Source organism: Mauremys reevesii, linkage group 19 (assembly GCF_016161935.1).
Source record: "Mauremys reevesii isolate NIE-2019 linkage group 19, ASM1616193v1, whole genome shotgun sequence".
NCBI lineage: Eukaryota > Metazoa > Chordata > Testudines > Geoemydidae > Mauremys > Mauremys reevesii.
Genome location: NC_052641.1, coordinates 6,758,103 through 6,772,070, shown reverse-complemented (window position 1 = coordinate 6,772,070; position 13,968 = coordinate 6,758,103). Strand labels below are relative to the sequence as shown.

Below are 13,968 nucleotides of genomic sequence, written 5' to 3'. Positions count from 1 at the left end.
ATGGATTCATAGACAGGCAATATATTTTCTGCCTTATTATCTATCCATTTCCTAATGATTTCCAACATTCTGTTCACTTTTTAGACTGCCACATACAAAAACTTCTCGAAAGTTGACCAAGATGGGCCATAGGCCTCTTAATAGGTTCATCACTTGTAAATTGTACAGAAACCTTTAGATTCCAGGATACAGAATAAAGCCCTTCAATTGAGAGTTTTAAACAAAAAATAAAGAAAACCATAGCTTTGTGACTGTGTGAAGGTCAGAGATAAGGCTGTGGCCTCTGATGCTTATCGGAAGAAACAGCCCCAGGCCACACCACCTCCTCCTCCTCTCCTGATGTGTGTGTGTGTGGTTTTTTGTTTGTTTGTTTGTTTTTAATCTAAAGCTGCCACCTTCTCCACATCTTTCTCCTAAGCTAAATGTTCCTGGGAGAAACAGGCACTGCAGTGTGTATCTCAGTGTGATAACATTTACAACATGCTCCGTGCATAAATTAATACAGATCTGTTTGATTTTATGAATTTGCATCCTCTACAGTCCAGTTCACACACCCCTGGCTGCTCTGGCCAAGGGCATCCATGACATAACCTGGGCGACTGCTTCTCTCTCAGACAGCGGTCGGTGAGTCCATGCATGGCAGCTTGTACAGTTGAGTGCACCCCGGATTTTGGGTTATGCACTAGCACCAGCTCAATACCAAATTGCTTGCTCCAAGTTAGATAGTACACGTCCCTTTCTCTTCCAGCAGCCTATTGAGCATCTGGTTTTGGGTCTGGGAAAAGCAAATTGGACCCACTTCATTTTTTCCTTTAGACCAGGGGTAGGCAACCTATGGCACACGTGCCAAAGGCGGCACTCAAGCTGATTTTTGGTGCCACTCCCACTGCTCGGGTCCTGGCCACCGGTCTGGAGGGCTCTGCATTTTAATTTAATTTTAAATGAAGCTTCTTAAGCATTTTAAAAACCTTATTTACTTTATATACAGCAATAGTTTAGTTATATATTATAGACTTATAGAAAGAGACCTTCTAAAAACGTTAACAGGTATGACTGGCACGCGAAACCTTAAATCAGAGTGAACAAATGAAGACTGGGCCCAGCACTTCTGAAAGGTTGCTGACCCCTGCTTTAGGCTGTTGGTGTCCAGGTTCTCCTAGATCTCTGAAGAGCCATCACTCAGTTACTGAGTAATTTAAAATAAGAAATATATAGAAGACATCATTGTACTTTTTTATAATGTGCTTTTAAAACCTTTTTACTATGTGTGTCAAGAAGTCTCTTCAGCTCATGGTTGGTTTGTTTTGGTTTTTTTAAGCCTACATTCTTACATACAACGTACCTGTGATTTGTCTCTGTACAACCTTCCCTGTGAACCTCTTGGAGTCTCCTGAGCAGGGGCGGGAGTTTTAAACAAAACCCGGGTCAGCGGTTTGGCCTTGTTCTCTCCCTCCGCACTGTCCTTATGATCACATTCATCAGCTGTTATGCCTGTTGTCCCATGACACAGTTCCACTGTCTCAAATGCCGTGTCAGTGTCTGAGCTGTTTCTTCAGTTCCCACATTGCCCATATAACATCTCTTCGTGAGCATCTTGATAGTGGGTGGTGCTGAGGTCTGGTTCAAGGACTTCTAGGTGCTCCCATCTTTAACCAATGAGCCTGTTCGAATGATGCATCCTCTTGTATTCAACGGTTGTGCATGACTGTTTCTGCCAATAGTTTCAGGACAATGCTTCAAAAATTGATTGGTTTCCCTCCTTACATAAAGAAGAACCCCTTTCTGGGTCATAGTAGACTTGGGACTGTTGTCAAAAGGGAAGGAGGTAGGACTGCACACTGATTTCAAGCTCTCAGACGGACCTCCAAGAGAAGACTGATAGAGTAGGTAGAGTAGCAAGGTGCGTAGGACTTAATATCCATGCCGGTAAGAGAAAAATAATGAAAGTAAAAACAGCCAGCTCGACGAAGACAGTGTTATGTGACGTAGAATTGGAGGAGGTGAACGACGTCAAATATCTTGGTAGTTACATATCGGCTGATGGCAATATTCAGAAGGAGATATCTACCAGAATCGGTCTTGCAGCAAATGCATTCTATAGACTTCAGAATATTTGGAGGTCAGCCATCTTGCAAATGAAAACCAAGGTAGAGATCTACAGGTCGAACGTCCGCTCTGTGTTGCTCTATGCGGCGGAAACATGGAGGACCAACAAGAAGATAGAAAGTCGGCTTCGGGGCTTTGAAGGAAGGTGTCTTAGGCGAATTCTTAACATACATTGGCCGCAGCGTATCACCAATGTTGAAGTGAGCCGATTAACGGGCATTAACAATATAGTGGATGAAGCCAAACAACGAAGATGGAGGTGGCTGGGGCATGTGTTGAGAATGGATGCTGACAGACACCCTCGTATTGCCCTACGATGGACACCACAAGGAAGAAGGAGGAGAGGTAGACCATTGGGGACGTGGCGAAGGACCATTGAAGAGGAAATGAAAGGTATGGGAATGAAGTGGGATGAAATCTGCTGTCTCGCTCAAGAACAAAATGAATGGAGGAGAGTGGTTGGCGCCTTATGCTCCACAGGGAGTGAATAAGAAGAAGAAGAAGGACTGCACACTTAGATTTGTATTATTTTTATGTTGGTATGTTACAGTTTGTCAAAAGCAAATGGCCTAGGGCCTGTTCTTTGACAAGGGCCCCATGTGCTTCTGTGTGTGGTATCGATAGGGCGGTAGAGTATTTGGGCCATTGCAAAGTTCCTCTGAACCATTCAACTCCCTTTTCTTCAAATCTCCTCTTAAATCATACCCTCTTCCACTTCAGCGGTGCCTTTTAATTTCCCCCTAGTCCCTCTGCATTAAGGCATTTAGTCATCATAGTGCCTCTGTTTTCAATCATTTCTCAGGTCTCTCCTCTACCCTCTTGGGCCTGGTCTACACCGGGAGGGGGTATTAATGTAAGATATGCAACTTCAGCTATGTGAATACCGTAGCTGAAGTCGACGTATCTTATTCCAACTTACCTCCCATCCTCACGGCGCGGGATCAACGGCTGTGGCTCCCCCGTCGACTCCGCTACCGCCGCTCGCTCTGGTGGAGTTCTGGAGTCAACGAGGAGCATGTTCGGGGATCGATCGCTACCTGCTGATACGGCGGGTAGTCTGGACGTACCCTTGTACTATTTAACACTCTAAAGTATCTGGGGTTATGGCTTGTGTAAAAGTAAAATGTCATAAGAACAGAACAAATAATTCTTTAGGGCCCCTGGAATGTGATGATCAACACAAAAAATTTGCAATTGCTGTTCCAAAATAGCACCATGCGCACAATCCCCCCACTGGTTTTGTTAATGTCATTTATGTACTAGTTCCGATAACCCATTCAAAAAGTGATAAGCGAGACAACGTCTCCTGAAGCTGGGGAGAGTTTCAGTGTTACAAACACTTGCCCATGCTCACCCATAACAATGAACCAAGACTAGATAAAACACTGTTTCCCTAAAAAAAGATTTCAGTCAGTTATCAATGCGCCTCTAAACATTTGGAGAGTTTATTTAATCTGATTGAAAACAGCATGTTTAGGAGAAGAATATGGCAGCTTTCGATTTAAAACAAGTCAGGAAATACAGGGGAGGAGCACGTAGGCTTGGGGCTGTTTCTTCTGATAACAGTATCCGAGGCTACCACCTTATTTCTGATTTCATGCAGTCACCAAGCTATGACGTTTGCCTTTTAAATTGTATTTATTTATTATTGTAAAATCCTCAGCTGAGAGCGCTTTCTGCACAATTTACAAATGATGAACCTCTGAAGAGACCTATGTCCCATCTTTGTAATCTTTTAAATGTTGTATTGTGAGCGTTATTTCACTAGACCTCTTCCTCTCTGGTTAAGACAAAACCAAAATGTGTCTGAGAAGTGGAGACAAAGTTTACAGTTTTAAAGGCACTCTGCAAAGTAGAGATTTGCATAGGCGCAGGACAATTAATTCATTGGGGCCTCCTCAATGTGGGAAAATGTTTTGCAGGTAGCTCTATAAAATATTGCTACAAAATGGTGAAGCATTTTGATTATATTACAGGGAATTTTATCATTTTTTTTTTTTTTTTAAAGTTTGGGCTTGAACTTTTGCACCAGTGTGGCTATGCAGGATGGCCCGTGACTTTGCGTTCGCCCTGCTCCTTCCCCCATCATTCTTTTTAAATTTCATGTTTAGTCTCAGCTCTTAATTTAAGGTCCAGTGGATGTCTTGGGTAGTCTAGCAAAGAAAAGTTCTCGTTGCTTTTGCGGCAATTCTACAACATCTCGCTAAAGGCTGTAAAAACAAGGATTTTGATTGTTACAGTGCTTGCCATCTCAGTCAGAAATATTTTCCCTGTACATCTACTCCTCCTCCTCCTAACCCCTTTGCCAATCTTATGTGCTAGTTCTGACCTCCCTGTGAAAAGTGATTAGAAAAATTTGGAAAAAGGAGTAACCTAGTGCTTCAGGAGTTTGGGGAGTTTTTCTGTAGGACACACCTTTACTCCTGCCCATGCATGGCAGCTAACAAAGAACGAATACAAAACTGTTTCACTAAAAAAAATATTTCAAACATTTGTTAAAATGTCCCTAAAAATCCAGACCAATTCTTATTCTCATGCTCTGTTTTGTCATGTTACCTTTAAAAGCAGGGGCGGCTCTAGGGATTTTGCCGCCCCAAGCACGGCAGGCAGGCTGCCTCCAGTGGTTTTGCCTGCAGGAGGTCCACCGAAGCCGCGGACCCTCCGCAGGCAAGCTGCGGAGGCAGCCTGCCTGCCGCCCTCGCAGCGCCCGCAGAGCGCCCCCCACGGCTTGCCGCCCGAAGCACGTGCTTGGCGTGCTGGGGCCTGGAGCCGCCCCTGTTTAAAAGACTGGGTTATTCTGTGTGTGTGAATGAATGAAAGTGTTTCATGATTTTTAACTTCTGGAAACCCTGTGTATGATGGAATCCACTTCAAGCCATGGGGTGTGGCAGCACCCCCCAGCCCTAGTCCCAGCACTTATCGTCCTGGTTGTGTTAGTTCCCACCCAGTGGAGGCCAGGAAGTAACGTGTTTATGGGTCAGCCAGCATCTAGGGCCAGGAATGGAACTGAACTCCAGAGCTAAAAGTATGAGGTGCTAAAGCTCTCTAGGTGGGAGTGCAACAGACATAGCTACAGCTGAGCAGGAATCCGGTTTTCCATTTTGTGGGAAATCCTGTGGTTTTTTTTAACACTTTTTCTGTTCTGAAATGGAACAACAAAAAGTTTTGGAAACTTAGTTTTTCTGGAAACATTTTGATAAAATCAAGACATTTTGATCCAACTTCAACCTTTAAAATTTTGTTTTCATACTGAATTTAGAAAGGCTCTTGGCAGAGTCCCACAGGACAGTCTCATTAGCAAATTAGGACTGTGTGGTCTAGATGGAATTACTGTAAGGTGAGTGCACAGCTGGCTGAAAGAATGTAGACAGAGTAGTTCTCAATGATTTGCTGTTAAACTGGGAAGGCGTATGTAGTAGGGTCCTGTGAGACTCAGTCCTGGCTCGGGAACTAATCAATATATTCACTAATGACTTAGATAATGGAGTGCAGAGTTTGCTTAAAAAAATCTGTGGATGACACCAAGCTGGGAGGGGTTGCAAGCTCTTTGGAGGACAGGATTAGAATTCACAATGACCTTGACAAAGTGGAGAACTGGTCTGAATCCATTAGGATGAAATTGAATAAAGACAAGTGCAAAGTACTTCCCCTTGGAAAGCAGAACTCCAGAACGGGAACTAACGGGCGAGGTGGTCATACTGCTGAGGAACTGGGAGTTATAGCAGATCACAAACTGAATATGAGTCAACAACGTGGTGTGGTTGCAAACAAGGCTAATGTGATTGTGGGATGTGGTGATGGGGTTTACAGACCCCATGCTAAACCAGGGCACGGCACAGGCAGTACTGGGCCAGGAAGGCCCTGCCCTGCAGCAGCTTGCTCCAGTCAGATGGAGGGAGTGTTAGCCCAGGGGCTGCAGACTGGCACCTGGAGCAGTGAGAGGAGTGGCTGCAGCATTCCTAAGGCTACTCTGGAAGCCGTGATCCACATTCCCTCCCCCCACCACGGTGGGAGCTGGAAACTCAAAAGGGACTGGGAAGAATGGGACACTGTCCACTGACCGATTAGGTGGAGATACCGCCAGGCCCCTATGGCCCCTAGGTGCATGGGCGGCCAGGGAGACTCCACGCACTGCCCCCTCCTCGAGTGCCGGCTCCGCAGCTCCCATGGGCCAGGAACCTGTGGCCAGTGAGAGCTGCAGGGGCAATGCCTGTGCACAAGGGCAGTGCGTGGCGACTTCCTGGCCGCCCACGTGCCTAGGGGCCACAGGGACCTGGCGGCTGCTTCCTGGTAGCAGTGGTATGTGCCAATGGGACCCCAAGTCCCCTCTGCACCCCAACTCCCAGCCTCAGCCCAGAGACCCCTCCTACGCCCCAAACCCCTCATACTCAGCCCCACCCCAGAGCTCGCACCCCCAGCCAGAGACCTTGCCCTCCTCCTGCACCCCAACCCCCTACCACAGCCTGGAACCCCCTCCCTCACCCTGAACCCCTCATTTCTGGTCCCCCCTCAGAGCCCCCAGCCCGGAGCCCCCTCCCGCACCCGAAACCTCTCATCCCCAGCCTCACCCCAGAGCCCCCACCCCCAGCCGGAGCCCTCACCACCACACCCTGCCCCCCAACCCCCTGCCCCAGCCCAGTGAAAGTGAGTGAGGGTGGGGGAGAGCGAGGGATGGAGGGAGGGGGGGTGGAACAAGCGGGGGTGGAGCATTGGAGAAGGGGCAGGGGTGGAGCAGGGGTGTTTGTTTTTTTGCGCTTTTGTAGGGTTGCCAACTTTCTAATTACAGAGGAGCCACAGCATGGTAGGAAGTGACCCGGGGCAGTATAATTTGGGGTGGATCAGCGAGTGGTCTGGACCCTTTAACAGCCCTCTAGGGCCCTGGGTTGGGAGCTGGTGGAGTGGGCGGACCTGGGGTCTTACCTTGCTCCCCTGCGCCTCTGCTGGGACAGAACCTAAGGGGAGTGGAAGAGACAATATTTGAGAGAGAGAAAATTATCCCAGCTTAGATGGGTGTGGGGTTTTCACACCTTCAGAGACAGCTAGTTGTTCTGGCTCCTCCTCTGGCTGGAAGAATGGCCCAGTGGTTAGAGCACCCAGGAGTTGGCAGGCCTGGGTTTAATTCCCTGCTCCCACCACAGCTGCCCTGCGTGGCTTTGGACAGGTCAGTTAGCCTCTCTGTGCCTCAGTTTCTCAGCCGTACTGCCCTGCCACACGGGGTGTGTGTGAGGGTAAATGCATTACAAATACACCTCTACTTCGATATAACGCTGTCCTCGGGAGCCAAAAAATCTTACCGCGTTAGAGGTGAAACCGCATTATAGCGAACTTGCTTTGAGCCGCCGGAGCGCGCTGCCCCGCCCGCCTCCGGAGTGCAGCTTTACCGCGTTATATCCGAATTCGTGTTATATCGGGCCGTGTTATATCGGGGTAGAGGTGTATTGTGAGGGGCTCAGATACTATGGGCCTGGGGCCGGGCATGTGCCTCAGAGAGATGCTCGAGATCTGCCTTTTCAGGCAGATTCTCTTCCCAAGCAGTGAGCTCATCCCCCGTCTCCTCTGCTTTCAGGGGGCATTTGCCTGCTCGTCACACCATGCACATTGCAGAGGACGAGCCCGGAGTGCTGGACTGCAGGAATCCAACTGCCCTGGCTACAGCCCAGCAAGCTCGGGTGCCTGGGTTTTCTTTGTGTTGTTCCCTCCACTCTCCAAGGCAACACTGATCCTGCGGTTAGTTACTAGGACAACGCCGCAGTCCTGCTCGGCGAGGAGGCATTCTGTCCAGTTGGCCATTTTCTCAAAGGCTCTGGAAAGCGGGGCTTGTGGGCGTGTGCACAAACAGACATGGACAGACACACGCACAGGTGCAATCAATGAACAGACCTGCACGAGCGCAGGGGCACACACGGAAACATGCTCACACAAGCCCAGCCACACATACACAAACAGTTGTGTGCGCACACAGGACACCCACTCAACCAGTTGTGTAGGCATGCACACCAGCACAAACACAGTGAGGAACACAAGTGCATAGACATGCAAGATTGCATGTGCACACTCATCTGTACATATGTGTGAACACATGAACACCTCCGCACAAACACTGGTACACGAGTGCCCACAAGCACCCAAACACCTGAACGCATGCGCGTGTGAATACAAGCACTCCCAGCATGGGCACACATGCACATCAACACGGGTGCATACACAGGAACATGCAGACACATATACACCTGGGCAAAGGCATGTACAGACACACATGCAAGTGCCTGGGCACAGTCATACATACATGCGTGTACACACACACACACACACACACACTCTGATTAAAGAATTCTGCAGCTCCAAACTAGCCGGTTGGAGAGACTAGTCAGTAAGGACCCAGATGTATTTCTGAGAGCAGGCCCCAGCCTCGGTTCACGTGCTCCCTCATCACTTGGGACTCTGGCCGTTCCAAGAGCTGCTTGAAGCTAAGGAGCCCTTCTTTATTTATGCTTCACAGCTGCACACAGCAGGGTGCAAGGGGGGAAGGAGAGATGGGAGGTTGGCCCTGCAATCCCCAACCCCTCCCGGGATTAGGGAAATATACGGAAAGGACTGGGGGCGTGGGAGCCAGGAGCCTCGCCCACTTCAAACACCATCCGCCTGTTGGGCTCAGAGCTGCCTGTTTCAACAGAGGGGCCACCTACAGGTTGGGCAGGGCCCAGGCATCAGGGGCAGCTGGCAGGATGTAGAATTGTGCCACTGGTCTGCTGCTTTTTAAAGCCCTGAGCAGCTCTGCTGGGGGCGTGGTGCATGTAAAGTTGCCAATTTTGGTTGGATGTATTCCTGGAGGTTTCATCACATGACATAATCTTTAATTGAAGATTAATCTTTAATTCCTGGAGACTCCAGGTCAATCTTGGAGGGTTGGCAACCCTAAGGGGTTTGTCTGCAGTCTGCTGCTTGAGCCATATGCTAAGTGGTATCCGTGTGCACACATCCACCTGCCTCTCAGGGATCCCCAGGTCAGCAGGTAACAGGCCTTTGCTGTGATGACTCTGTGGTGAGGACTCATTCCCCCTTGGCAGCTGTTCCTTCCCCACTTTTAAGCAAACTCTGAAACGCTTTGTCCTTTTATAGCATGATCCCTCTTGGTCCCATAACATTCCTCAGTCTGAGTCCTGCCGGGTTTTATTAGAATTGTTTTTTATTAGGTTTTCTGTCACACGTCTGTGCGGCACCCTGCACACCTCTACACACTTGCAGTATCTATATAATCTGCTTTCTACAACTGTCCAGTCCAACACAAGTAACATCACCACACTGCCCCCATCCCCTTCCCCTGGAAAACACTCACACAGGCTGACCTGTGAGATCCTGGAATGAATCAGGATTAGAAAGGAAAGAGGATGGATCCACGCAGACATGTCTGTCATCTCCAAAGAGAGGGAAAGAAACACAGGCATCTGGGAAGATGATCCATGTTATAAAATTACCTTGATCCTCTCAAGTCTAAATTTTATTTTTAAATACAGTCAAACCTCGCAATAACGTGCCCCGCCATAACGCGAAATCGCATATAACGCGATCATAAGTTGGCTCCCCTTTAAGGCCTAATACCAGTGGTCCCCAATGCGATGGTGCCCGTCGGGACATTGATGCGCCCCCGCCTAGTGCCCAGCAGGGTAGAGAAACCGCGGCTCCGCACCTGCTGGGGACAGAGAACTCCAGAGCTGCAGGCGCCGGTGCTCTCTGTCCCCGGAAGGCGCGGGGCCGCGGCTTCTCTCTGGCTTCTCTGGGACTGCAGGTGCCGGTGCTCTCTGTCCCCGGAAGGCTGGAGGGAAGCCACGGCCCTGCACCTGCCGCGGACAGAGAGCACCGGCGCCCACAGCCCTGGAGTTCTCTGTCCCTGGCAGGCGTGGGGCCGTGGCTTCTCTCCCCTGCTGGGCACTAGGCACTAGGCGGTACACATCAATGCACCGCATTGGGGACCACTGACTTAAACTGACCGGCTTGAAACCCCGCTATACCGCGACCCCGCATTTATCGCGATGGAATTTTTTGGACCCCAAACATCGCGTTATAGCGGGGTTTCACTGTATACTGGGTAAAACACCACTGGGGAGAGAATCCAGGTGGTGTTAACTTGGGGGCACGATCCTTTGAACATTTAGGCCCAGATCCTATATTTAGGTTCCTTAATCCCATTGAAGTCAATAGGAGTTAGGTGCCTAAATACCTTTTGAAGATCTGATCTTATTACTGAGCCATAGGGTGAAATCTTGGCTCTGGTAGCAAAACTCCCCTTGGCTTCCGTAGGGCCAGGATTCCCTCTGTAGTGCTTTCTGTGAGTAGCCCTCTTGACAGAAATGAAATCACTTGCTGTGCTTAGCAGTGAGCGTTTACAAGAACGGCTCCTGATTCGTAGCACCGGCAGGATCCTGCAATTAGAAAACCAACACAGGCCCATGGGCGCCATCTCCAATTCTGCACTGGGCTACGTTTTCTGTGCTGGAGGATGTGAGTGATAACGAGAGACAGAGAATATGTTGGGGCGGTGCTTCCCGTATGAGAAATGGGCCTATTCCTGGAGCCCATTCAGTAAATGTCTACCAAAGGGCTCAATCCTGCAGCGTGCTGAGTGCTCCGGTCCTGTACTAAGTGTACTGGGGGATGGGCTTCCCTCCAAATGCAAACACCGGCAATGGCTCCACTCGCGTGTTTACAGGGGAGCACGCGCCGAAGTGCTTCGCTGGATCGAGGCCGGAGTGCTCGGCGCCCAAGCCCTGGGGATAGGAATCTGTTATAATTCCAGCTGCTCTTCAGCTCAAGTGAGCTGCCCATGCTTTTAGCTCTGGAGGTCCTGGTTCAATGCCCAGTGTGTTGGCCAAAATGGCGGCGGTCACATATGCTTTTTCTACCAATGAGCCTCAATCTGGCCTTGAGGCACCATTCCAGGCTAAGAGGGTGGTTCAGACTCACTCTCCGTCAGTCCGTGGCTTCTGTGTGGGGGCTGCCACTGAAGGGTCCAGTGGCCCAGGAGGAAGTGGAGTGGAGCCACCAGCTCATTCCATGTTGGTCACTAACCTGCCATTAGCTTTGCATGTCCACTTTACTAACTGGGTCAGGCTACCAGGTGCCACATAGTGGGCATCATAGAAATGCCTAGGGAGATGGTAGCCATCTCGTTCGTCAGTCACTGCAAAGCCGGGCTCGATCACAACTGGTGACCCTCCCCCCCACCCCCCGTTCAGACTCCATAGTGCCATCCAGTCCTGGATAATATTGAATTTTTAAAGAAATTGAACAAACAAAACTTTGGCCAAGAAGCTCACACTTGGGTGTTGAACAATATTTAGGCATCTAGATCAGTGACTGAATTTTCAGAGGTGAGATTTGCGTAGCGCTCCCATATACTTCGATAGCAACTCTGGGCGCATGGCCCATTTGAAAATTAGCTACTTATCTGGGTGCCTAACATTAAAGACCCAAGACTGAGGATGTTGCCTTTATAATTAACAACTTTGCTGCCAGTCCGTCTGTTGTTCCAGCCTGTGTTGCCGTGATTTTCTGACATTCCTCCTGAAATGACCATAGGATGTCGTGATGTAGCTAATGCAGGACAGGGCTGCAGGTATGTTTTGCACAGTTTCTGGTGCAGTAACCAGCAGTAAGGTGACTAATTTCCTTCCCCCTGCCCCAAGAATGTATCCAGCGTTCCAGCTGGAACAAGATTTTATAGGGATGCCTACTAGGCACAGAAAGCTGCTGACGGGCTGGGCTGCTGAGGTCTCTATCTCAAACTGAACGTGTCTTTGGTTGGCGCAGTGCAGTGCTCCCTGGGTGACCTTGACAACTGTGTTTTGCCAGTGTTTGTGTTAAACTTTCTGTGCACCCTCTGGAGCTGCCAGTGCAGTGAGGCAAGCAGTGCCCCAAGGGGAACTGGAAGTGCTGAGTAGAAAGGCTTCCAGAGGTCAGATTGAAATAGAGGTGGAAGATCAAGGAAAGAGAACTGGGGTGTGAGTAAATAGGGAACGCTGTCGGTAGGGCGAGGGCTTGCCAAATGCTCTTTCTTTTCGCATCTAAATGGCAAGATGGGTGCAGAGAGACAGGGTGGGTGAGGCCGACCATGGCTACAACAACACTGCAAACAAGATGGGTATGGAACAGAACAGTGACTCAGAACTCCCCTGTTCTCTAGGGACCCAGAATCAGAGCTCTGGGACTGAGATTTCTCTCTGGAGCTCAGCCCAGAACCCATAGTGGCTGCGAGGAGTATGGGAATCCCACTTCAAGACTCTCCCTGTAAGAGGCAGAACCACCTCCAGCCCTCCTGTCCATCAGGAAGATTCAAATCCAAATCTGGACATGACCGTTGCTGCTCCGGTCCATCTCCTAGATAAAGCCTTGTGCTGGGTGGGCGGCCATGTGGGGCAGGTACATAGCAAGGGTCAGGCAAAATTGGTTCAAATAGATTTCTGCAAACCCTGAGGCTCCTCCCATTCCTTTCTGCCCTGGAACAATAGCTGAAGAAATTTGCAATGCATTGTGGGTCAAATCCTGCCCCCAGTTCCATCCAGGCCTTCTCCGTTGGCGTCAGTGAGGTCAGCAGGGGTTAAGTCAGGACATGAGATGATGGCCAGTTCAGGAAGGAACTCCCTTCCCCATCAATCCTGGTCTCTTCCCCATGCTCCAGCCCTGCAGAGCCCTGCTCAGAACAAATCTCTAGAAACCCACTAGCTATCCGCGCCCTGCCTGAAAGCAGCGTTCCTGAGACAGCGCTACACGGCAGGGAAATGCTCAGCTATTAGACAGCAGGAGCGGGCAGCAGCTTGAAGGGCGGCGCTATGGTATTATTTTAGAAGGGGATAAACATAGGGAGAAAGAAAATGCCTTTGAGTTGGGCACAGTGCCCGCCAGGCTAGGGAGGGAGGGGAAAGCACAGCTGAAGGGGGAGCAGAGATGCCGTTGCAGTAGAACTCCCCCACCCCCTGTCTCTGCACCCAGCTTGACATTTAGATGCAAAATGAAAGAGCATTTTGCAGGCTCTCCCACGATGGACAACAGTGAATTTACTCAGGCCCCACTTCCCTTTCCTTGATCTTCCGTCTCTGTTTTGATCTGGGCTGTGGGAGCCTTTCTTCTCTGCACTTCCAGTTCCCCTGCTTGCCTTGCTGCACTGGCAGCTCCAGGGGGTGCACAGAAAGTTTGCAGTGGGGCGCGGGGTACGTGCTTGGGTCTGAACACCATAGCACACAGGTGGCCGTGATTAACGAACAGTAGACTCCCCAAGGAATGCCTCCATTTAAAGCTTTTCAACGGGGAAGGGTTGGGCCAATTCTTGCTCCCCAGCTACACAATCAGGACCCAGCACATCCCATGTCCGTTGGGCACCCAAATTCACTAGTCACTTTCAAAAATGGAGGGCCCTACCGAGGCCTGAAGTTGAAGGCTGATCCTTTGCAAGAGCCATCCAGCCTTTGGGTCGCACTGGCTGCTGGCCAGACCCCTCTCAAGCCTGTTGTCTCAGTCTGCCCTCCAATTGCCCAGAAAATACAATTTTCCCTTTGGAGGGTTTAAATAAAACAGAAGTGTTGTATAGACCTGGTGCTGGCTCCTCTGCACGGGGTGACATTTGCCCTCAAAGAGCTGCTGCGTTCCCTTTCAGAGGCTGTGTTTCAGGGGCAGGTGAAGTGATCTCACACCAGTTGACACTCTGCACCAAGGAAGGAAAGTCTCCATCACCACAGAATTGCAAACCTGAATGAAGATTCAGTAGCTATCAGAACCGTTCACCCCAACCTGAACTACGCACAATAGGTCGAGTTCCCTGGAGGTGCAATCAGGGGCAGATGCCTCTGGAATTGTCCCTGTTTACACCTG

The 13,968-nt window shown here is 49.8% G+C and overlaps 1 long non-coding RNA gene across 1 annotated transcript; it reads right to left on the bottom strand.

The window, feature by feature from the left end:
- Positions 1–4,217: 4,217 nt before the first annotated feature.
- LOC120386681 lies at positions 4,218–13,705 on the bottom strand. The gene is made up of 3 exons (XR_005589862.1): positions 13,690–13,705; positions 7,027–7,058; positions 4,218–4,316 (listed from the first exon to the last, which is right to left on the bottom strand). It is a non-coding gene; the product is annotated as an uncharacterized LOC120386681 (long non-coding RNA).
- Positions 13,706–13,968: the final 263 nt, after the last annotated feature.